This window comes from Pan paniscus, chromosome 11 (genome assembly GCF_029289425.2).
Source record: "Pan paniscus chromosome 11, NHGRI_mPanPan1-v2.0_pri, whole genome shotgun sequence".
In the NCBI taxonomy this organism is placed as follows: Eukaryota; Metazoa; Chordata; class Mammalia; order Primates; family Hominidae; genus Pan; species Pan paniscus.
The window spans coordinates 66477462-66503116 of record NC_073260.2 but is presented as its reverse complement, the minus strand read 5'-3'; positions in this window follow the sequence as shown (position 1 = coordinate 66503116).

The following is a 25655-nucleotide window of genomic DNA, read 5'->3' as shown; positions in this document are numbered from 1 at the left end:
TGGAATGGAATCAACCCGAAAGGAATGGAATGGAACGGAATGGAATGGATTGGAATGGTATCATCTCGAATGGAATGGAATGGAAAGGAACAAAATCAACCCGAATGGAATGGAATGGAATGGAATGGAAGGGAACAGAATGGAATCAACACGATTGGAATGGAATGGAATTGAATGGAATGGAAGGGAATGCAATGGAATGGAAGGAATGGAATGGAACCAACCCGAATGGAATGGAATCGAATGGAATATAATGAAACGGCATCAAACCGACTGGAATGGAATGGAATGGAATGGAATGAAATGGAATGGTATGGAATGGAATGGAATGGAATGGAATGGAATGAAATGGCATGGAATCAACCCGAATGGAATGGAATGGAGTGGAGTGGAATGGAATGGAATGGAATCAAGCCGAATGGAATGGAATGGAATGGAATGGAATGGAATGGAATGGATTCAACCCGAGTGGAATGGAATGGAATGCAATGGAATGGAATGAAATGGCATGGAATCAACAGGAATGGAATGGAATGGAATGGAATGGAACGGAACGGAATGGAATCAACCCGAATGGAATGGAATGGAATGGAAACGAAGGGAACGGAATGTAATGGAATGGAATCAACCCGAATGGAATGGAATGGAATGGAATTGAATGCAACAGAATCAACCCGAATGGAATGAAATGGAATGGAATGGAATGGAATGAAATGGAATAGAATAAACCCGAATGGAATGGAACTTAATGGAATGGAATGGAATGGAATGGTATGGAATCAACCTGAATGGAATGTAATGGAATGGAATAGAATGGAATGCTATGGAATCAACCCGAAAGGAACGGAATGGAACGGGATGGAATGGAATGGAATGGAATAAACCAGAATGGAATGGAATGGAATGGAATGGAATGGAATGGAATGCAATGGAATCAACCCGAATGGAATGGAATGGAATGGAATGGAATGGATTCAACCCGAATGGAATGGAATGGAATGGAATGGAATGGAATGCAATGAAAGTAACCCAAATGGAATGGAATGGAATGGAATGGAATGGAAAGGAATGGAATGGAATGGAATGGAATGGAATGGAATGGAATGGAATCAACCAGAATGGAATGGAATGGAATGGAATGGAATGGAATGGAATGGAATGGAATGGAATGGAATGGAATGGAATCAAACGGAATGGAATGGAATGGAATGGAATGGAATGGAATCAACCCGAATGGAATGGAATGGAATGGAATGAAACGGAAAGGAAAGGAACCAACCCGAATGGAATGGAATGGAATGAAATCGAATGGAATAAAATGGAATGGAATGGAACGGAATGGAATGGAATCAACTCGAATGGAATGGAATGGAATGGAATGGAAAGGAATCATCCCGAATAGCATGGAATGTAATGGAATGAAATGGAATGGATTGGAATCAAACCGAATGCAACGGAGTGGAATGCAATGGAACGGAATGGATTGGAATGAACCCGAATGCAATGGAATGGAATGCAATGGAATGGAATGAAATGGAATGGAATCAAACGGAATGGAATGGAATGGAATGGAATGGAATGCAATGGAACGGAATGGAACCCACCCGAATGGAATGGAATGGAATGGAATGGAATCAACCCGAATGGAATGGAATGGAATGGAATGGAATGGAATCAACCCGAATAGAATGGAATGGAATGGAATGGAATGGAATGGAATGGAATGCATGGAATGGAATAGAATCAAACCGAATGTAATGGAATGGAATGAAATGGAATGGAATCCACCCGAATGGAATGGAATGGAAAAGAATGGAATGGAATGGAATGGAATGGAATCAACCCGAATGGAATGGAATGGAATGGAATGGAATGGAATGGATTGGAACAGAATGGAATAGAATGGAATCAACCCGAATAGAATGCAATGGAATGGAATGGAATGGAATGCAATGGAATCAACCCGAATGGAATGGAATGGAATGGAAGGGAATGGAATGGAATGGAATGGAATGGAATCAACCGGAATGGAATGGAATGGAATGGAATGGATTGGAATGGAATGCAATCAACCCAAAAGGAATGGAATGGAATGCAATGGAATGGAATCAACCCAAGTGGAATGGAATGGAGTGGAATGGAGTGGAATCAAACCGAATGGAACGGAATGGAATGGAATGGAATGGAATCAACCAGAATGCAATGGAATGGAATGGAATGGAATGGAATGGAATGGAATGGAATGGATTGAAATCAATCCGAATGGAATGGAGTGGAATGTAATGGAATGGAATGGAAAGGAATGGAATGGAATGGAATCAAGCAAAATGGAATGGAATGGAATGGAATGGAATGGAATGGAATGGAATCAAACGGAATGGAATGGAAAGTAATGGAATGGAATGGAATCAACCCGAATGGAATGGAATGGAATGGAATGGAATGGAATGGAATGGAATCAACATGAATGGAACGGAATGTAATGGAATGGAATGGAATGGAATCACCAAGAATGGAAGGGAATGGAATGGAATGGAATGGAAAGGAATCAACCGGAATGGAACAGAATGGAATGGAATGGAATCAACACGAATGGAAAGGAATGGAAGGGAATGGAATCAATCAGAATGTAATGGAATGGAATGGAATGGAATGAATCGGAATGGAATGCAACCAACCCGAATGGAATGGAATGGAATGAAATGGAATGGAATGGAACGGAATGCAATCAACACGAATGGAATGGAATGAAACGGAATGGAATGGAATGGAATGGAATGGAATCAACCCGAATGGAATAGAATGGAATGGAATGGAATGGAATGGATTGGGATGGAATGGAATGGAATCAAACCAAATGGAATGGAATGGAGTGGATTGGAATGGAATGCAATGAACACGAATGGAATGGAATGGAATGGAATGGAATGGAATGGATTAAAGGAGAATGGAATGGAATGGAATCATCCCGAATGGCATGGAATGGAATGGAATGGAATGGAATGTAATGGAATGGAATGAAATGGAATGGAATCAACCCGAATGGAATGGAATGGAATTGAATGGAATGGAATGGAATGGAATCAACACGAATGGAATGGAATGGAACGGAATGGAATGGAATGGAATGGAATGGAATCAACCCGAAAAGAATGGAATGGAATGGAATGGAATAGAATGGAATGGAATGGAATGGAATGGAATGGAATGCAGTGGAATGGAATTGAATAGAATCAACCCGAATGCAATGAAAAGGAAAGAAATGGAATGGAATCAACACGAATGGAATGGAATGGAATGGAATGGAATGGAATGAAATGGAATGAAATGGAATGGAATGAAATGGAATGGAATCAACCCGAATGGAATGGAATGGAATGGAATGGAACGGAATGGAATTAACCCGAATGGAATGGAATGGAATGGCATGGAATCGAATGGAATGGAATGGAAGGGAATCAACCCCAATGGAATGGAATGGAATGGAATGGAATGGAATGGAATCATACCGAATGGCATGGAATGGAATGGAATAGAATGTAATGGAATGGAATGAAATGGAATGGAATGAAATGGAATGGAATCAACCCGAATGGAATGGAATGTAATGGAATGGAACGGAATGGAATCAAACCGAATGGAATGGAATGGAACGGAATGGAATGGAATGGCATGGAATGGAATGGAATCAACACGAATGGAATGGAATGCAAAGGAAGGGAATAGAATGGAATGGAATGGAATGGAATCAACCCGAATGGAATGGAATGGAATGGAATGGAGTGGAATGGAATGGAATAGAATCAACCCGAATACAATGGAAAGGAAAGAAATGGAATGGAATCAACCCGAATGGAATGGAATGGAATGGAACGGAATGGAATGGATAGGAATGGAATGGAACCAACCCGAATGGAATGGAATCGAATGGAACGGAATGGAACGATATCAGACCGACTGCAATGGAATGGAATGGAATGGAATGCAATCAACACGAATTGAATGAAACGGAATGGAATGGAATCAACAAGAAAGGAATGGAATGGAATGGAATGGAATGGAATGGAATGGAATGGAATGGAATGGAATCAACCCGAAAGGAATGGAATGGAACGGAATGGAATGGATTGGAATGGTATCATCTCGAATGGAATGGAATGGAAAGGAAGAAAATCAACCCGAATGGAATGGAATGGAATGGAATGGAATAGAATCAACCCGAATGTAATGGATTGGAATGGAATGGAATGGAATAGAATCAACCCGAATGTAATGGATTGGAATGGAATGGAATGCAATGGAATGCAATGGAATCAACCCGAATGGAATAGAATGGCATGGGATGGAATGGAATGCAAACAAGTCAACCCGAATGGAATGGAATGGAATGGAATGGAATGGAATGCAATGGAATGGAATGGCATTGAATCAACCGGAATGGAATGGAATGGAATGGAGTGGAACAGAAAGGAATCAACCCGATTGGAATGGAATGGAATGGAATGGAATGGAAAGGAAAGGAATGGAATGGAAAAGAATCAACTCGAATGTAATGGAATGGAATGGAATGGAAAGGAATGGAATGGAAAGTATCAATTCGAATGTAATGGAATTGAATGAAATGGAATGGAACCCACGAGAATGGAATGGAATGGAATGGGATGGATTGGAATGGGATGGAATTGAATGGAATGGAGTCAACCCGAATGGAATGGAATGGAATGGAATGGAATGGAATGGAATGGAGTCAACACGAATGGAATGGAACGGAATGGATTGATATGGAATGGAATCAACGTGAATGGAATGGAATGGAATGGAATGGAATGGAATGGAATGCAATTTAATCAACCCGAATGGAATGGAATGGAATGGAATGGTATGGAATGAAATGGAATCAACCAGAATAGAATGGAATGGAATGGAATGGATTGGAATGGAATGCAATCAACCAAAATATAATGGAATGGAAGGGAATGGAATGGAATGGAATGGATTGGAATGGAATGGTATGTAATGAACCTAAATGGAATGGAAAGGAATGGAATGGAATGGAATCGAATCAACCAGAATGGAAAGGAATTTATTGGAGTCAAACCGAATGGCATTGAATGGAATGGAATCAACCCGAATGGAATGGAATGGAATGGAATGGAATGGAATGGAATTGGATGAAATGGAATGAAATGGAATGGAATGGAACGGAATGGAATGGAATGTTATCAACCTGAATGGAATGCTATGGAATGGAATGGAATGGAATGGAGGAGAATCAACCAGAATGGAATGGAATTGAAAGGAATGGAATGTAATGGACTGGAATGGAATCCACCAGAATGGATTGGAATGGAATGGAATGGAATGGAAAGGAAACAACCGGAATGGAATGGAATGGAATTCAATGGAATGGAATGGAATCAACCCGAATGGAATGGAATGGAATCATCCCGAATGGAATGGAGTGGAATGGAACGGAATGAAACGGAATGGAACGGAACCAACCCGAATGGAATGGAATGAAATCGAATGGAATAAAATGGAATGGAATGGAACGGAACGGAATGGAATCAACTCGAATGGAATGGAATGGAATGGAATGGAAAGGAATCATCCCGAATAGCATGGAATGTAATGGAATGAAATGGAATGGATTGGAATCAAACCGAATGCAACGGAATGGAATGCAATGGAACGGAATGGATTGGAATGAACCCGAATGCAATGGAATGGAATGCAATGGAATGGAATGAAATGGAATGGAATCAAACGGAATGGAATGGAATGGAATGGAATGGAATGCAATGGAACGGAATGGAATCCACCCGAATGGAATGGAATGGAATGGAATGGAATCAACCCGAATAGAATGGAATGGAATGGAATGGAATGGAATGCATGGAATGGAATAGAATCAAACCGAATGTAATGGAATGGAATGAAATGGAATGGAATCCACCCGAATGGAATGGAATGGAAAAGAATGGAATGGAATGGAATGGAATGGAATCAACCCGAATGGAATGGAATGGAATGGAGTGGAATGGAATGGATTGGAACAGAATGGAATAGAATGGAATCAACCCGAATAGAATGCAATGGAATGGAATGGAATGGAATGCAATGGAATCAACCCGAATGTAATGTAATGGAATGGAATGGAAGGGAATGGAATGGAATGGAATGGAATGGAATCAACCGGAATGGAATGGAATGGAATGGAATGGATTGGAATGGAATGCAATCAACCCAAAAGGAATGGAATGGAATGCAATGGAATGGAATCAACCCAAGTGGAATGGAATGGAGTGGAATGGAGTGGAATCAAACCGAATGGAACGGAATGGAATGGAATGGAATGGATTGAAATCAATCCGAATGGAATGGAGTGGAATGTAATGGAATGGAATGGAAAGGAATGGAATGGAATGGAATCAAGCAAAATGGAATGGAATGGAATGGAATGGAATGGAATGGAATCAAACGGAATGGAATGGAAAGTAATGGAATGGAATGGAATCAACCCGAATGGAATGGAATGGAATGGAATGGAATGGAATGGAATGGAATCAACATGAATGGAATGGAATGTAATGGAATGGGATGGAATGGAATCACCAAGAATGGAAGGGAATGGAATGGAATGGAAAGGACTCAACCGGAATGGAACAGAATGGAATGGAATGGAATCAACACGAATGGAAAGGAATGGAAGGGAATGGAATCAATCAGAATGTAATGGAATGGAATGGAATGGAATGAATCGGAATGGAATGCAACCAACCCGAATGGAATGGAATGGAATGAAATGGAATGGAATGGAACGGAATGCAATCAACACGAATGGAATGGAATGAAACGGAATGGAATGGAATGGAATGGAATCAACCCGAATGGAATAGAATGGAATGGAATGGAATGGAATGGATTGGGATGGAATGGAATGGAATCAAACCAAATGGAATGGAATGGAGTGGATTGGAATGGAATGCAATGAACACGAATGGAATGGAATGGAATGGAATGGAATGGAATGGATTAAAGGAGAATGGAATGGAATGGAATCATCCCGAATGGCATGGAATGGAATGGAATGGAATGGAATGTAATGGAATGGAATGAAATGGAATGGAATCAACCCGAATGGAATGGAATGGAATGGAATGGAATGGAATCAACACGAATGGAATGGAATGGAACGGAATGGAATGGAATGGAATGGAATGGAATGGAATGGAATCAACCCGAAAAGAATGGAATGGAATGGAATGGCATAGAATGGAATGGAATGGAATGGAATGGAATGGAATGCAGTGGAATGGAATGGAATAGAATCAACCCGAATGCAATGGAAAGGAAAGAAATGGAATGGAATCAACACGAATGGAATGGAATGGAATGGAATGGAATGAAATGGAATGAAATGGAATGGAATGAAATGGAATGGAATCAACCCGAATGGAATGGAATGGAATGGAATGGAACGGAATGGAATTAACCCGAATGGAAAGGAATGGAATGGCATGGAATAGAATGGAATGGAATGGAAGGGAATCAACCCGAATGGAATGGAATGGAATGGAATGGAATGGAATCATCCCGAATGGCATGGAATGGAATGGAATAGAATGTAATGGAATGGAATGAAATGGAATGGAATGAAATGGAATGGAATCAACCCGAATGGAATGGAATGTAATGGAATGGAACGGAATGGAATCAAACCGAATGGAATGGAATGGAACGGAATGGAATGGAATGGCATGGAATGGAATGGAATCAACACGAATGGAATGGAATGCAAAGGAAGGGAATAGAATGGAATGGAATGGAATGGAATCAACCCGAATGGAATGGAATGGAATGGAATGGAGTGGAATGGAATGGAATAGAATCAACCCGAATACAATGGAAAGGAAAGAAATGGAATGGAATCAACCCGAATGGAATGGAATGGAATGGAATGGAATGGAATGGATAGGAATGGAATGGAACCAACCCGAATGGAATGGAATCGAATGGAACGGAATGGAACGATATCAGACCGACTGCAATGGAATGGAATGGAATGGAATGCAATCAACACGAATTGAATGAAACGGAATGGAATGGAATCAACAAGAAAGGAATGGAATGGAATGGATTGGAATGGAATGGAATGGAATGGAATCAACCCGAAAGGAATGGAATGGAACGGAATGGAATGGATTGGAATGGTATCATCTCGAATGGAATGGAATGGAATGGAATGGAATCAACCCGAATGGAATGGAATGGAATGGAATGGAATTGAAAGGAATGGAATGGAGTCAACCTAAATGTAATGGAAAGGAATGGAATGGAATGGTATGGAATCAACCGGAAAGAAATGGAATGGAATGTAGTCAAACCGAATGGAATCGAATGGAATGGAAAAAACCTGAATGGAATGGAATGGAAAGGAATGGAATGTTATCAACCCGAATGGAATGGAATGGAATGGAAGGGAATGAACCCGAATGGAATGGAATGGAATGGAATGGAAAGGAATGGAATGGAATGGAATCAACCCGAATGGAAAGGAATGGAACGGAATGGAATCAACCAGAATGGAATGGAATGGAGTGGAATGGAATGAATCGGAATGGAATGGATCCAACCCAAATGGAATGGAATGGAATGAAATGGAATTGAATGGAATGGAATGGAATGAAATGGAATGGAATGGAATGTAAGGGAATGGAATCAACACGAATGGAATGGAATGGAACGGAATGGAATGGAATGGAAGGGAATGGAATCAACCCGAATGGAATGGAATGGAATGGAATGGAATGGAATGGAAAGGATTGGAATGGAATCAACCCAAATGGAATGGAATGGAATGAAGTGGAATCAACACGAATGAAATGGAATGGAATGGAATGAACACGAATGGAATGGAAAGGAATGGAATGGAATGGGATGGAATGGAGTGGAATGTAATAAACCCGAACGCAATGGAATGGAATGGATTCGAATGGAATGGAATCAACCCGAATGGAATGGAATGGAATGGAATGGAATGGAGTAAACGCGAATGGAATGGAATGAAATGGAATGGAATGGAATCAACAGGAATGGAATGCAATGGAAAGGAATGGAATGGAATGGAATGGAATCAACCTAAATGGAATGGAAAGGACTGGATTGGATTGGAATGGAATCAACCAGAATGGAATGGAATGGAATGGAGTCAAACCGAATAGAATTGAATGGAATGGAATCAACCCTAATGGAATGGAATGAAATGGAATGGAAAGGAATGTTATCAACCCCAATGGAATGCTATGGAAAGGAATGGAAAGGAATGGAAGGGAATCAACCCGAATGGAATGGAATGGAATGGAAAGGAATGGAATGGAATGGAATGGAATGGAATGGAATCATCCAGAATGGAATGGAATGGAATGGAATGGAACGGAATGGAATCAATCCGAATGGAATGCAATGGAATGGAATGGAATGGAAAGGAATGGAATGGAATCAACCCGAATGGAATGGAATCGAATGGAATGGAATGGAATGGAATCAACAAGAAAGGAATGGAATGGAATTAAATGGAATGGAATGGAATGGAATCAACCCGAATGGAATGGAATGGAATGGAATTCAAAGGAACCCAATCAACCCGAATGGAATGGAATGTAATAGGAATGAAATGGAATAGAATTAAACCGAATGGATAGGAATGGAATGGAATGGAAACAACCCGAATGGAATGGAATGGAATGGGATGGAATGAAATCGAATGGAGTGGAATGGAATGGAATGGAATCAACCGAATGGAATGGAATGGAATGGAATGCAATGGAATGGAATGGAATGGAATGGAATCAACTCAAATGGAACGGAATGGAAAGGATTGGTATGGAATCAACATGAATGGAATGGAATGGAATGGAATGGAAAGGAATGGAATTGAGTCAGCCCGAATGGAATGGAATGGAGTGGAATGGAATGGAATGGAATAGAGTGGAATCAACCGTAACTGAATGGGATGGAATTGAATGGAATGGAATGGAATCAACACGAATGGAATAGAATGGAATGGAATGGAATGCAATGGAATGGAAAGGAATGGAAAGGAATGGAATCAACCCAAATGGAATGGAGTGGAGTGGAATGCAATGGAATGGAATGGAATGGAATGGAATGGAATGGAATGGAATGGAATGGAATTGAATGGAGTGGAATGGAATCAACCAGAATGGAATGGAATGGAATGGATTGCAATAGAATGGAATGGAACAAACCAGAATGGAATGCAATGGAATGGAATGGAATGGAATGGAATCAACCCGAGTGGAATGGAAAGGAAAGCAATGGAATGGAATGAAATGGCATGGAATTAACCCGAAAGGAATGGAATGGAGTGGAATGGAATGGAACGCAATGGAATCAACCGGAATGGAATGGAATGGAATGGAATGGAATGGAATGAAACGGAACGGAATAAACCCTAAAGGAATGGAATGGAACGGAATGTGATGGAATGGAATCAACCCGAATGGAATGGAATGGAATGGAATGGTATGGAATCAACCCGAGTGGTATGCAATGTAATGGAATGGAATGGAATCATACGGAATCAACCCGAAAGGAATGGAATGGAATGTGATGGAATGGAATGGAATGGAATAAACCCGAATGGAATGGAATGGAATGGAATGGAATCAACCCGAATGGAATGGAATGGAATGGAATGGAAAGGAATGGAATGGAGTCAACCTAAATGGAATGGAAAGGAATGGAATGGAATGGTATGGAATCAACCGGAATGAAATGGAATGGAATGTAGTCAAAGCGAATGGAATCGAATGGAATGGAAAAAACCTGAATGGAATGGAATGGAATGGAATGGAATGTTATCAACCCGAATGGAATGGAATGGAATGGAAGGGAATGAACCCGAATGGAATGGAATGGAATGGAATGGAAAGGAATGGAATGGAATGGAATCAACCAGAATGGAATGGAATGGAATGGAATGGAAAGGAATGGAATGGAATGGAATCAACCAGAATGGAATGGAATGGAATGGAATGGAATGGAATGGAATGGAATGGAATCAAACGGAATGGAATGGAATGGAATGGAATCAACACGAATGGAATGGAATGGAATGGAATGGAATCAACACGAATGGAATGGAATGGAATGAAATGGAATGGAATGGAATGGAATGGAATCAACCCGAAAGGAATGGAATGGAATGGAATTGAATTGAACGGAATGGAATGGAATGGCATCATCCCGAATGAAATGGAATGTAATGGAATCAAACCGAATGGAATGGAATGGAATGGGATGGAATGGAATTAAATGGAGTCAAAACGAATGGAATGGAATGGAATGGAATGGAATGGAATGGAATCAAACCGAATGGAATGGAATGGAGTGGAATGGAGTGGAATGGAATGGAATGGAATGGAATGGAATCAACCAGAATGGAAAAGAATGGAATGGAATGGAATGGAATGGAATGGAATGGAAAGGAATGGAATTGAATGGAGTGGAAAGGAATCAACCCGAATGGAATGGAATGTAATAGAATGGAATGGAATCAACCGGAATGGAATGCAATGGAATGGAATGGAATGGAATGGAATGAAATCAACCCGAGTGGAATGGAATGGAATGCAATGGAATGACATGAAATGGCATGGAATTTACCTGAATGGAATGGAATGGAAGTTAATAGAATGAACCCGAATGGAATGGAATGGAATGGAATGGAATGAAACGGAATGGAATAAACCCGAATGGAAAGGAGTTGAATGGCATGGAGTGGAATGGAATGGAACGGAATGTAATGGAATGGAATCAACCCGAATGGAATGGAATGGAATGGAATTGAAGAAATGGAACGGAATTAACCCGAATGGAATGGAATGGAATGGAACGGAATGGAATGGAATGAAATGGAATGGAATCAACCCGAATGGAATGGAACGTTATGGAGTGGAATGGAATGGAATGGAATGGAATCAACTCAAATGGAATGTAATGGAATGGAATAGAATGGAATGATATGGAATGAACACGAAAGGAATGGAATGGAATGGGACGGAATGGAATGGAATGGAATAAACCGGAATGGAATGGAATGCAATGGAATGGAATGGAATGGAATGGAATGCAAGGGAATGGAATGCAATGGAATCAACCCGAATGGAATGGAATGGAATCAACCCGAATGGAATGGAATGGCATGGAATGGAATGGAATGGAGTGGAATGGAGTCAACCCGAATGGAATGGTATGGAATGTAATGGAATGGAATGGAATCAACCGGAATGGAATGGAATGGAATGGAATCAACCTAAAAGGAATGGAAAGGAATGTAATGGAAAGGAATGGAATCAAACGGAATGGAATGGAATGTAATGGAGTCAACCCGAATGGAATGGAATGGAATGGAATGGAATGGAATGGAATGGAATGGAATGGAATGGAACGGAATGCAATGGAATGTTATCAACCTGAATGGAATGGTATGGAATTGAAAGGAATGGAATGGAAGGGAATCAAACCGATTGGAATAGAATGGAAAAAATGGAATGGAATGGAATGGAATGGAATGGAATGGAATCAACCAGAATGGAATGGAATGGAATGAAATGGAATCAACACGAATGGAATGGAATGGAATGGAATGGAATGGAATGGAATCAACCTGAATGTAATGTAATGTAATGGAATGGAATGGAATGGAATGGAATGGAATCAACACGAATGGAATGGAATGGAATGGAATGAAAAGGAATGGAATGGAACCAACCCGAATGGAATGGAATGGAATGAAATCAAATGGAATATAATGGAATGGAATGGAATGGAATCCACTCGAATGGAATGGATTGGAATGGAATGGAAAGGAATCATCCCGAATGGGATGGAATGTAATGGAATGGAATTAAATGTACCCGAATGGATTGGAAGGGAATGGAATGAAATGGAATGGAATCAAACCGAATGGAATGGAAAGGAATGGAATGGAATGGAATGGAACGGAATGGAATCAACCCGAATGGAATGGAATGGAATGGAATCAAACGGAATGGAATGCAATGGAATGGAATGGAATGGAATCAACCCGAATGGAATGGAATGAAATGCAATGGAATGGAATGAAATGCAATGGAATGGAATGAAATGGAATGGAATCAACCCGAATGGAACGGAATGGAATGGAATGGAATCATCCCGAATGGCAAGGAATGGAATGGAACGGAATGGAATGCAATGGAGTCAACACGAATGGAATGGAATGGAATGGAATGGAACGGAATGGAATCAACCCGAATGGAATGGAATGGAATGGAATGGAATGGAATCAACGCGAATGGAATGGAATGGAATGGAATGGAATGGAATGGAATGGAATGGAATGGATAGGAATGGAATGGAACCAACCCGAATGGAATGGAATCGAATGGAACGGAATGGAACGATATCAGACCGACTGCAATGGAATGGAATGGAATGGAATGCAATCAACACGAATTGAATGAAACGGAATGGAATGGAATCAACAAGAAAGGAATGGAGTGGAATGGAATGGAATGGAATGGAATCAACCCGAAAGGAATGGAATGGAACGGAATGGAATGGATTGGAATGGTATCATCTCGAATGGAATGGAATGGAAAGGAACAAAATCAACCCGAATGGAATGGAATGGAATGGAATGGAAGGGAACAGAATGGAATCAACACGATTGGAATGGAATGGAATTGAATGGAATGGAAGGGAATGCAATGGAATGGAAGGAATGGAATGGAACCAACCCGAATGGAATGGAATCGAATGGAATATAATGAAACGGCATCAAACCGACTGGAATGGAATCGAATGGAATGGAATGAAATGGAATGGTATGGAATGGAATGGAATGGAATGGAATGAAATGGCATGGAATCAACCCGAATGGAATGGAATGGAGTGGAGTGGAATGGAATGGAATGGAATCAAGCCGAATGGAATGGAATGGAATGGAATGGAATGGAATGGAATGGATTCAACCCGAGTGGAATGGAATGGAATGCAATGGAATGGAATGAAATGGCATGGAATCAACAGGAATGGAATGGAATGGAATGGAATGGAATGGAACGGAATGGAATCAACCCGAATGGAATGGAATGGAATGGAACCGAAGGGAACGGAATGTAATGGAATGGAATCAACCCGAATGGAATGGAATGGAATGGAATTGAATGCAACAGAATCAACCCGAATGGAATGAAATGGAATGGAATGGAATGGAATGAAATGGAATAGAATAAACCCGAATGGAATGGAACTTAATGGAATGGAATGGAATGGAATGGTATGGAATCAACCTGAATGGAATGTAATGGAATGGAATAGAATGGAATGCTATGGAATCAACCCGAAAGGAACGGAATGGAACGGGATGGAATGGAATGGAATGGAATAAACCAGAATGGAATGGAATGGAATGGAATGGAATGGAATGGAATGGAATGGAATGCAATGGAATCAACCCGAATGGAATGGAATGGAATGGAATGGAATGGATTCAACCCGAATGGAATGGAATGGAATGGAATGGAATGGAATGCAATGGAAGTAACCCAAATGGAATGGAATGGAATGAAATGGAATGGAAAGGAATGGAATGGAATGGAATGGAATGGAATGGAATGGAATGGAATGGCATGGAATCAACCAGAATGGAATGGAATGGAATGGAATGGAATGGAATGGAATGAAACGGAATGGAATGGAATGGAATGGAATGGAATGGAATGGAATCAACCCGAGTGGAATGGAATGGCATGGAATGGAATGAAACGGAAAGGAAAGGAACCAACCCGAATGGAATGGAATGGAATGAAATCGAATGGAATAAAATGGAATGGAATGGAACGGAATGGAATGGAATCAACTCGAATGGAATGGAATGGAATGGAATGGAAAGGTATCATCCCGAATAGCATGGAATGTAATGGAATGAAATGGAATGGATTGGAATCAAACCGAATGCAACGGAATGGAATGCAATGGAACGGAATGGATTGGAATGAACCCGAATGCAATGGAATGGAATGCAATGGAATGGAATGAAATGGAATGGAATCAAACGGAATGGAATGGAATGGAATGGAATGGAATGCAATGGAACGGAATGGAACCCACCCGAATGGAATGGAATGGAATGGAATGGAATCAACCCGAATAGAATGGAATGGAATGGAATGGAATGGAATGCATGGAATGGAATAGAATCAAACCGAATGTAATGGAATGGAATGAAATGGAATGGAATCCACCCGAATGGAATGGAATGGAAAAGAATGGAATGGAATGGAATGGAATGGAATCAACCCGAATGGAATGGAATGGAATGGAATGGAATGGATTGGAACAGAATGGAATAGAATGGAATCAACCGGAATAGAATGCAATGGAATGGAATGGAATGGAATGCAATGGAATCAACCCGAATGGAATGGAATGGAATGGAAGGGAATGGAATGGAATGGAATGGAATGGAATCAACCGGAATGGAATGGAATGGAATGGAATGGATTGGAATGGAATGCAATCAACCCAAAAGGAATGGAATGGAATGCAATGGAATGGAATCAACCCAAGTGGAATGGAATGGAGTGGAATGGAGTGGAATCAAACCGAATGGAACGGAATGGAATGGAATGGAATGGAATCAACCAGAATGCAATGGAGTGGAATGGAATGGAATGGAATGGAATGGATTGAAATCAATCCGAATGGAATGGAGTGGAATGTAATGGAATGGAATGGAAAGGAATGGAATGGAATGGAATCAAGCAAAATGGAATGGAATGGAATGGAATGGAATGGAATGGAATCAAACGGAATGGAATGGAAAGTAATGGAATGGAATGGAATCAACCCGAATGGAATGGAATGGAATGGAATGGAATGGAATCAACATGAATGGAATGGAATGTAATGGAATGGAATGGAATCAACCCGAAAGGAATGGAATGGAACGGAATGGAATGGATTGGAATGGTATCATCTCGAATGGAATGGAATGGAAAGGAACAAAATCAACCCGAATGGAATGGAATGGAATGGAATGGAATAGAATCAACCCGAATGTAATGGATTGGAATGGAATGGAATGCAATGGAATGCAATGGAATCAACCCGAATGGAATAGAATGGAATGGGATAGAATGGAATGCAAACAAGTCAACCCGAATGGAATGGAATGGAATGGAATGGAATGGAATGCAATGGAATGGAATGGCATGGAATCAACCGGAATGGAATGGAATGGAATGGAGTGGAACAGAAAGGAATCAACCCGATTGGAATGGAATGGAATGGAATGGAATGGAAAGGAAAGGAATGGAATGGAAAAGAATCAACTCGAATGTAATGGAATGGAATGGAATGGAAAGGAATGGAATGGAAAGTATCAATTCGAATGTAATGGAATTGAATGAAATGGAATGGAACCCACGAGAATGGAATGGAATGGAATGGGATGGATTGGAATGGGATGGAATTGAATGGAATGGAGTCAACCCGAATGGAATGGAATGGAATGGAATGGAATGGAATGGAATGGAGTCAACACGAATGGAATGGAACGGAATGGATTGATATGGAATGGAATCAACGTGAATGGAATGGAATGGAATGGAATGGAATGGAATGGAATGCAATTTAATCAACCCGAATGGAATGGAATGGAATGGAATGGTATGGAATGAAATGGAATCAACCAGAATAGAATGGAATGGAATGGAATGGATTGGACTGGAATGCAATCAACCAAAATATAATGGAATGGAAGGGAATGGAATGGAATGGAATGGATTGGAATGGAATGGTATGTAATAAACCTAAATGGAATGGAAAGGAATGGAATGGAATGGAATCGAATCAACCAGAATGGAAAGGAATTTATTGGAGTCAAACCGAATGGCATTGAATGGAATGGAATCAACCCGAATGGAATGGAATGGAATGGAATGGAATGGAATGGAATGGAATGGAATTGGATGAAATGGAATGAAATGGAATGGAATGGAACGGAATGGAATGGAATGTTATCAACCTGAATGGAATGCTATGGAATGGAATGGAATGGAATGGAGGAGAATCAACCAGAATGGAATGGAATTGAAAGGAATGGAATGTAAGGAATGGAATGGAATCCACCAGAATGGATTGGAATGGAATGGAATGGAATGGAAAGGAAACAACCGGAATGGAATGGAATGGAATTCAATGGAATGGAATGGAATCAACCCGAATGGAATGGAATGGAATCATCCCGAATGGAATGGAGTGGAATGGAATGGAATGAAACGGAATGGAACGGAACCAACCCGAATGGAATGGAATGAAATCGAATGGAATAAAATGGAATGGAATGGAACGGAATGGAATGGAATCAACTCGAATGGAATGGAATGGAATGGAATGGAAAGGAATCATCCCGAATAGCATGGAATGTAATGGAATGAAATGAAATGGATTGGAATCAAACCGAATGCAACGGAATGGAATGCAATGGAACGGAATGGATTGGAATGAACCCGAATGCAATGGAATGGAATGCAATGGAATGGAATGAAATGGAATGGAATCAAACGGAATGGAATGGAATGGAATGGAATGGAATGCAATGGAACGGAATGGAATCCACCCGAATGGAATGGAATGGAATGGAATGGAATCAACCCGAATAGAATGGAATGGAATGGAATGGAATGGAATGCATGGAATGGAATAGAATCAAACCGAATGTAATGGAATGGAATGAAATGGAATGGAATCCACCCGAATGGAATGGAATGGAAAAGAATGGAATGGAATGGAATGGAATGGAATCAACCCGAATGGAATGGAATGGAATGGAGTGGAATGGAATGGATTGGAACAGAATGGAATAGAATGGAATCAACCCGAATAGAATGCAATGGAATGGAATGGAATGGAATGCAATGGAATCAACCCGAATGGAATGGAATGGAATGGAAGGGAATGGAATGGAATGGAATGGAATGGAATCAACCGGAATGGAATGGAATGGAATGGAATGGATTGGAATGGAATGCAATCAATCCAAAAGGAATGGAATGGAATGAAATGGAATGGAATGGAATGGAATGGATTGGAATGGAATGCAATCAATCCAAAAGGAATGGAATGGAATGCAATGGAATGGAATCAACCCAAGTGGAATGGAATGGAGTGGAATGGAGTGGAATCAAACCGAATGGAACGGAATGGAATGGAATGGAATGGAATCAACAAGAATGCAATGGAATGGAATGGAATGGAATGGAATGGAATGGATTGAAATCAATCCGAATGGAATGGAGTGGAATGTAATGGAATGGAATGGAAAGGAATGGAATGGAATGGAATCAAGCAAAATGGAATGGAATGGAATGGAATGGAATGGAATCAAACGGAATGGAATGGAAAGTAATGGAATGGAATGGAATCAACCCGAATGGAATGGAATGGAATGGAATGGAATGGAATGGAATGGAATGGAATGGAATCAACATGAATGGAACGGAATGTAATGTAATGGAATGGAATGGAATCACCAAGAATGGAAGGGAATGGAATGGAATGGAAAGGAATCAACCGGAATGGAACAGAATGGAATGGAATGGAATCAACACGAATGGAAAGGAATGGAAGGGAATGGAATCAATCAGAATGTAATGGAATGGAATGGAATGGAATGAATCGGAATGGAATGCAACCAACCCGAATGGAATGGAATGGAATGAAATGGAATGGAATGGAACGGAATGCAATCAACACGAATGGAATGGAATGAAACGGAATGGAATGGAATGGAATGGAATGGAATGGAATCAACCCGAATGGAATAGAATGGAATGGAATGGAATGGAATGGATTGGGATGGAATGGAATGGAATCAAACCAAATGGAATGGAATGGAGTGGATTGGAATGGAATGCAATGAACACGAATGGAATGGAATGGAATGGAATGGAATGGAATGGATTAAAGGAGAATGGAATGGAATGGAATCATCCCGAATGGCATGGAATGGAATGGAATGGAATGGAATGGAATGGAATGGAATGGAATGAAATGGAATGGAATCAACCCGAATGGAATGGAATGGAATGGAATGGAATGGAATGGAATGGAATCAACACGAATGGAATGGAATGGAACGGAATGGAATGGAATGGAATGGAATGGAATGGAATGGAATCAACCCGAAAAGAATGGAATGGAATGGAATGGAATAGAATGGAATGGAATGGAATGGAATGGAATGGAATAGAATGGAATGGAATGGAATGGAATGGAATGGAATGCAGTGGAATGGAATGGAATAGAATCAACCCGAATGCAATGGAAAGGAAAGAAATGGAATGGAATCAACACGAATGGAATGGAATGGAATGGAATGGAATGAAATGGAATGAAATGGAATGGAATGAAATGGAATGGAATCAACCCGAATGGAATGGAATGGAATGGAATGGAACGGAATGGAATTAACCCGAATGGAATGGAATGGAATGGCATGGAATAGAATGGAATGGAATGGAAGGGAATCAACCCGAATAGAATGGAATGGAATGGAATCATCCCGAATGGCATGGAATGGAATGGAATAGAATGTAATGGAATGGAATGAAATGGAATGGAATGAAATGGAATGGAATCAACCCGAATGGAATGGAATGTAATGGAATGGAACGGAATGGAATCAAACCGAATGGAATGGAATGGAACGGAATGGAATGGAATGGCATGGAATGGAATGGAATCAACACGAATGGAATGGAATGCAAGGAAGGGAATAGAATGTAATGGAATGGAATGGAATCAACCCGAATGGAATGGAATGGAATGGAATGGAGTGGAATGGAATGGAATAGAATCAACCCGAATACAATGGAAAGGAAAGAAATGGAATGGAATCAACCCGAATGGAATGGAATGGAATGGAATGGATAGGAATGGAATGGAACCAACCCGAATGGAATGGAATCGAATGGAACGGAATGGAACGATATCAGACCGACTGCAATGGAATGGAATGGAATGGAATGCAATCAACACGAATTGAATGAAACGGAATGGAATGGAATCAACAAGAAAGGAATGGAATGGAATGGATTGGAATGGAATGGAATGGAATGGAATCAACCCGAAAGGAATGGAATGGAACGGAATGGAATGGATTGGAATGGTATCATCTCGAATGGAATGGAATGGAAAGGAACAAAATCAACCCGAATGGAATGGAATGGAATGGAATGGAAGGGAACAGAATGGAATCAACACGATTGGAATGGAATGGAATTGAATGGAATGGAAGGGAATGCAATGGAATGGAAGGAATGGAATGGAACCAACCCGAATGGAATGGAATCGAATGGAATATAATGAAACGGCATCAAACCGACTGGAATGGAATGGAATGGAATGGAATGAAATGGAATGGTATGGAATGGAATGGAATGGAATGGAATGGAATGAAATGGCATGGAATCAACCCGAATGGAATGGAATGGAGTGGAGTGGAATGGAATGGAATGGAATCAAGCCGAATGGAATGGAATGGAATGGAATGGAATGGAATGGAATGGATTCAACCCGAGTGGAATGGAATGGAATGCAATGGAATGGAATGAAATGGCATGGAATCAACAGGAATGGAATGGAATGGAATGGAATGGAACGGAACGGAATGGAATCAACCCGAATGGAATGGAATGGAATGGAAACGAAGGGAACGGAATGTAATGGAATGGAATCAACCCGAATGGAATGGAATGGAATGGAATTGAATGCAACAGAATCAACCCGAATGGAATGAAATGGAATGGAATGGAATGGAATGAAATGGAATAGAATAAACCCGAATGGAATGGAACTTAATGGAATGGAATGGAATGGAATGGTATGGAATCAACCTGAATGGAATGTAATGGAATGGAATAGAATGGAATGCTATGGAATCAACCCGAAAGGAACGGAATGGAACGGGATGGAATGGAATGGAATGGAATAAACCAGAATGGAATGGAATGGAATGGAATGGAATGGAATGGAATGCAATGGAATCAACCCGAATGGAATGGAATGGAATGGAATGGAATGGATTCAACCCGAATGGAATGGAATGGAATGGAATGGAATGGAATGCAATGAAAGTAACCCAAATGGAATGGAATGGAATGGAATGGAATGGAAAGGAATGGAATGGAATGGAATGGAATGGAATGGAATGGAATCAACCAGAATGGAATGGAATGGAATGGAATGGAATGGAATGGAATGGAATGGAATGGAATGGAATGGAATGGAATGGAATCAAACGGAATGGAATGGAATGGAATGGAATGGAATGGAATCAACCCGAATGGAATGGAATGGAATGGAATGAAACGGAAAGGAAAGGAACCAACCCGAATGGAATGGAATGGAATGAAATCGAATGGAATAAAATGGAATGGAATGGAACGGAATGGAATGGAATCAACTCGAATGGAATGGAATGGAATGGAATGGAAAGGAATCATCCCGAATAGCATGGAATGTAATGGAATGAAATGGAATGGATTGGAATCAAACCGAATGCAACGGAGTGGAATGCAATGGAACGGAATGGATTGGAATGAACCCGAATGCAATGGAATGGAATGCAATGGAATGGAATGAAATGGAATGGAATCAAACGGAATGGAATGGAATGGAATGGAATGGAATGCAATGGAACGGAATGGAACCCACCCGAATGGAATGGAATGGAATGGAATGGAATCAACCCGAATGGAATGGAATGGAATGGAATGGAATGGAATCAACCCGAATAGAATGGAATGGAATGGAATGGAATGGAATGGAATGGAATGCATGGAATGGAATAGAATCAAACCGAATGTAATGGAATGGAATGAAATGGAATGGAATCCACCCGAATGGAATGGAATGGAAAAGAATGGAATGGAATGGAATGGAATGGAATCAACCCGAATGGAATGGAATGGAATGGAATGGAATGGAATGGATTGGAACAGAATGGAATAGAATGGAATCAACCCGAATAGAATGCAATGGAATGGAATGGAATGGAATGCAATGGAATCAACCCGAATGGAATGGAATGGAATGGAAGGGAATGGAATGGAATGGAATGGAATGGAATCAACCGGAATGGAATGGAATGGAATGGAATGGATTGGAATGGAATGCAATCAACCCAAAAGGAATGGAATGGAATGCAATGGAATGGAATCAACCCAAGTGGAATGGAATGGAGTGGAATGGAGTGGAATCAAACCGAATGGAACGGAATGGAATGGAATGGAATGGAATCAACCAGAATGCAATGGAATGGAATGGAATGGAATGGAATGGAATGGAATGGAATGGATTGAAATCAATCCGAATGGAATGGAGTGGAATGTAATGGAATGGAATGGAAAGGAATGGAATGGAATGGAATCAAGCAAAATGGAATGGAATGGAATGGAATGGAATGGAATGGAATGGAATCAAACGGAATGGAATGGAAAGTAATGGAATGGAATGGAATCAACCCGAATGGAATGGAATGGAATGGAATGGAATGGAATGGAATGGAATCAACATGAATGGAACGGAATGTAATGGAATGGAATGGAATGGAATCACCAAGAATGGAAGGGAATGGAATGGAATGGAATGGAAAGGAATCAACCGGAATGGAACAGAATGGAATGGAATGGAATCAACACGAATGGAAAGGAATGGAAGGGAATGGAATCAATCAGAATGTAATGGAATGGAATGGAATGGAATGAATCGGAATGGAATGCAACCAACCCGAATGGAATGGAATGGAATGAAATGGAATGGAATGGAACGGAATGCAATCAACACGAATGGAATGGAATGAAACGGAATGGAATGGAATGGAATGGAATGGAATCAACCCGAATGGAATAGAATGGAATGGAATGGAATGGAATGGATTGGGATGGAATGGAATGGAATCAAACCAAATGGAATGGAATGGAGTGGATTGGAATGGAATGCAATGAACACGAATGGAATGGAATGGAATGGAATGGAATGGAATGGATTAAAGGAGAATGGAATGGAATGGAATCATCCCGAATGGCATGGAATGGAATGGAATGGAATGGAATGTAATGGAATGGAATGAAATGGAATGGAATCAACCCGAATGGAATGGAATGGAATTGAATGGAATGGAATGGAATGGAATCAACACGAATGGAATGGAATGGAACGGAATGGAATGGAATGGAATGGAATGGAATCAACCCGAAAAGAATGGAATGGAATGGAATGGAATAGAATGGAATGGAATGGAATGGAATGGAATGGAATGCAGTGGAATGGAATTGAATAGAATCAACCCGAATGCAATGAAAAGGAAAGAAATGGAATGGAATCAACACGAATGGAATGGAATGGAATGGAATGGAATGGAATGAAATGGAATGAAATGGAATGGAATGAAATGGAATGGAATCAACCCGAATGGAATGGAATGGAATGGAATGGAACGGAATGGAATTAACCCGAATGGAATGGAATGGAATGGCATGGAATCGAATGGAATGGAATGGAAGGGAATCAACCCCAATGGAATGGAATGGAATGGAATGGAATGGAATGGAATCATACCGAATGGCATGGAATGGAATGGAATAGAATGTAATGGAATGGAATGAAATGGAATGGAATGAAATGGAATGGAATCAACCCGAATGGAATGGAATGTAATGGAATGGAACGGAATGGAATCAAACCGAATGGAATGGAATGGAACGGAATGGAATGGAATGGCATGGAATGGAATGGAATCAACACGAATGGAATGGAATGCAAAGGAAGGGAATAGAATGGAATGGAATGGAATGGAATCAACCCGAATGGAATGGAATGGAATGGAATGGAGTGGAATGGAATGGAATAGAATCAACCCGAATACAATGGAAAGGAAAGAAATGGAATGGAATCAACCCGAATGGAATGGAATGGAATGGAACGGAATGGAATGGATAGGAATGGAATGGAACCAACCCGAATGGAATGGAATCGAATGGAACGGAATGGAACGATATCAGACCGACTGCAATGGAATGGAATGGAATGGAATGCAATCAACACGAATTGAATGAAACGGAATGGAATGGAATCAACAAGAAAGGAATGGAATGGAATGGAATGGAATGGAATGGAATGGAATGGAATGGAATGGAATGGAATCAACCCGAAAGGAATGGAATGGAACGGAATGGAATGGATTGGAATGGTATCATCTCGAATGGAATGGAATGGAAAGGAAGAAAATCAACCCGAATGGAATGGAATGGAATGGAATGGAATAGAATCAACCCGAATGTAATGGATTGGAATGGAATGGAATGGAATAGAATCAACCCGAATGTAATGGATTGGAATGGAATGGAATGCAATGGAATGCAATGGAATCAACCCGAATGGAATAGAATGGCATGGGATGGAATGGAATGCAAACAAGTCAACCCGAATGGAATGGAATGGAATGGAATGGAATGGAATGCAATGGAATGGAATGGCATTGAATCAACCGGAATGGAATGGAATGGAATGGAGTGGAACAGAAAGGAATCAACCCGATTGGAATGGAATGGAATGGAATGGAATGGAAAGGAAAGGAATGGAATGGAAAAGAATCAACTCGAATGTAATGGAATGGAATGGAATGGAAAGGAATGGAATGGAAAGTATCAATTCGAATGTAATGGAATTGAATGAAATGGAATGGAACCCACGAGAATGGAATGGAATGGAATGGGATGGATTGGAATGGGATGGAATTGAATGGAATGGAGTCAACCCGAATGGAATGGAATGGAATGGAATGGAATGGAATGGAATGGAGTCAACACGAATGGAATGGAACGGAATGGATTGATATGGAATGGAATCAACGTGAATGGAATGGAATGGAATGGAATGGAATGGAATGGAATGCAATTTAATCAACCCGAATGGAATGGAATGGAATGGAATGGTATGGAATGAAATGGAATCAACCAGAATAGAATGGAATGGAATGGAATGGATTGGAATGGAATGCAATCAACCAAAATATAATGGAATGGAAGGGAATGGAATGGAATGGAATGGATTGGAATGGAATGGTATGTAATGAACCTAAATGGAATGGAAAGGAATGGAATGGAATGGAATCGAATCAACCAGAATGGAAAGGAATTTATTGGAGTCAAACCGAATGGCATTGAATGGAATGGAATCAACCCGAATGGAATGGAATGGAATGGAATGGAATGGAATGGAATTGGATGAAATGGAATGAAATGGAATGGAATGGAACGGAATGGAATGGAATGTTATCAACCTGAATGGAATGCTATGGAATGGAATGGAATGGAATGGAGGAGAATCAACCAGAATGGAATGGAATTGAAAGGAATGGAATGTAATGGACTGGAATGGAATCCACCAGAATGGATTGGAATGGAATGGAATGGAATGGAAAGGAAACAACCGGAATGGAATGGAATGGAATTCAATGGAATGGAATGGAATCAACCCGAATGGAATGGAATGGAATCATCCCGAATGGAATGGAG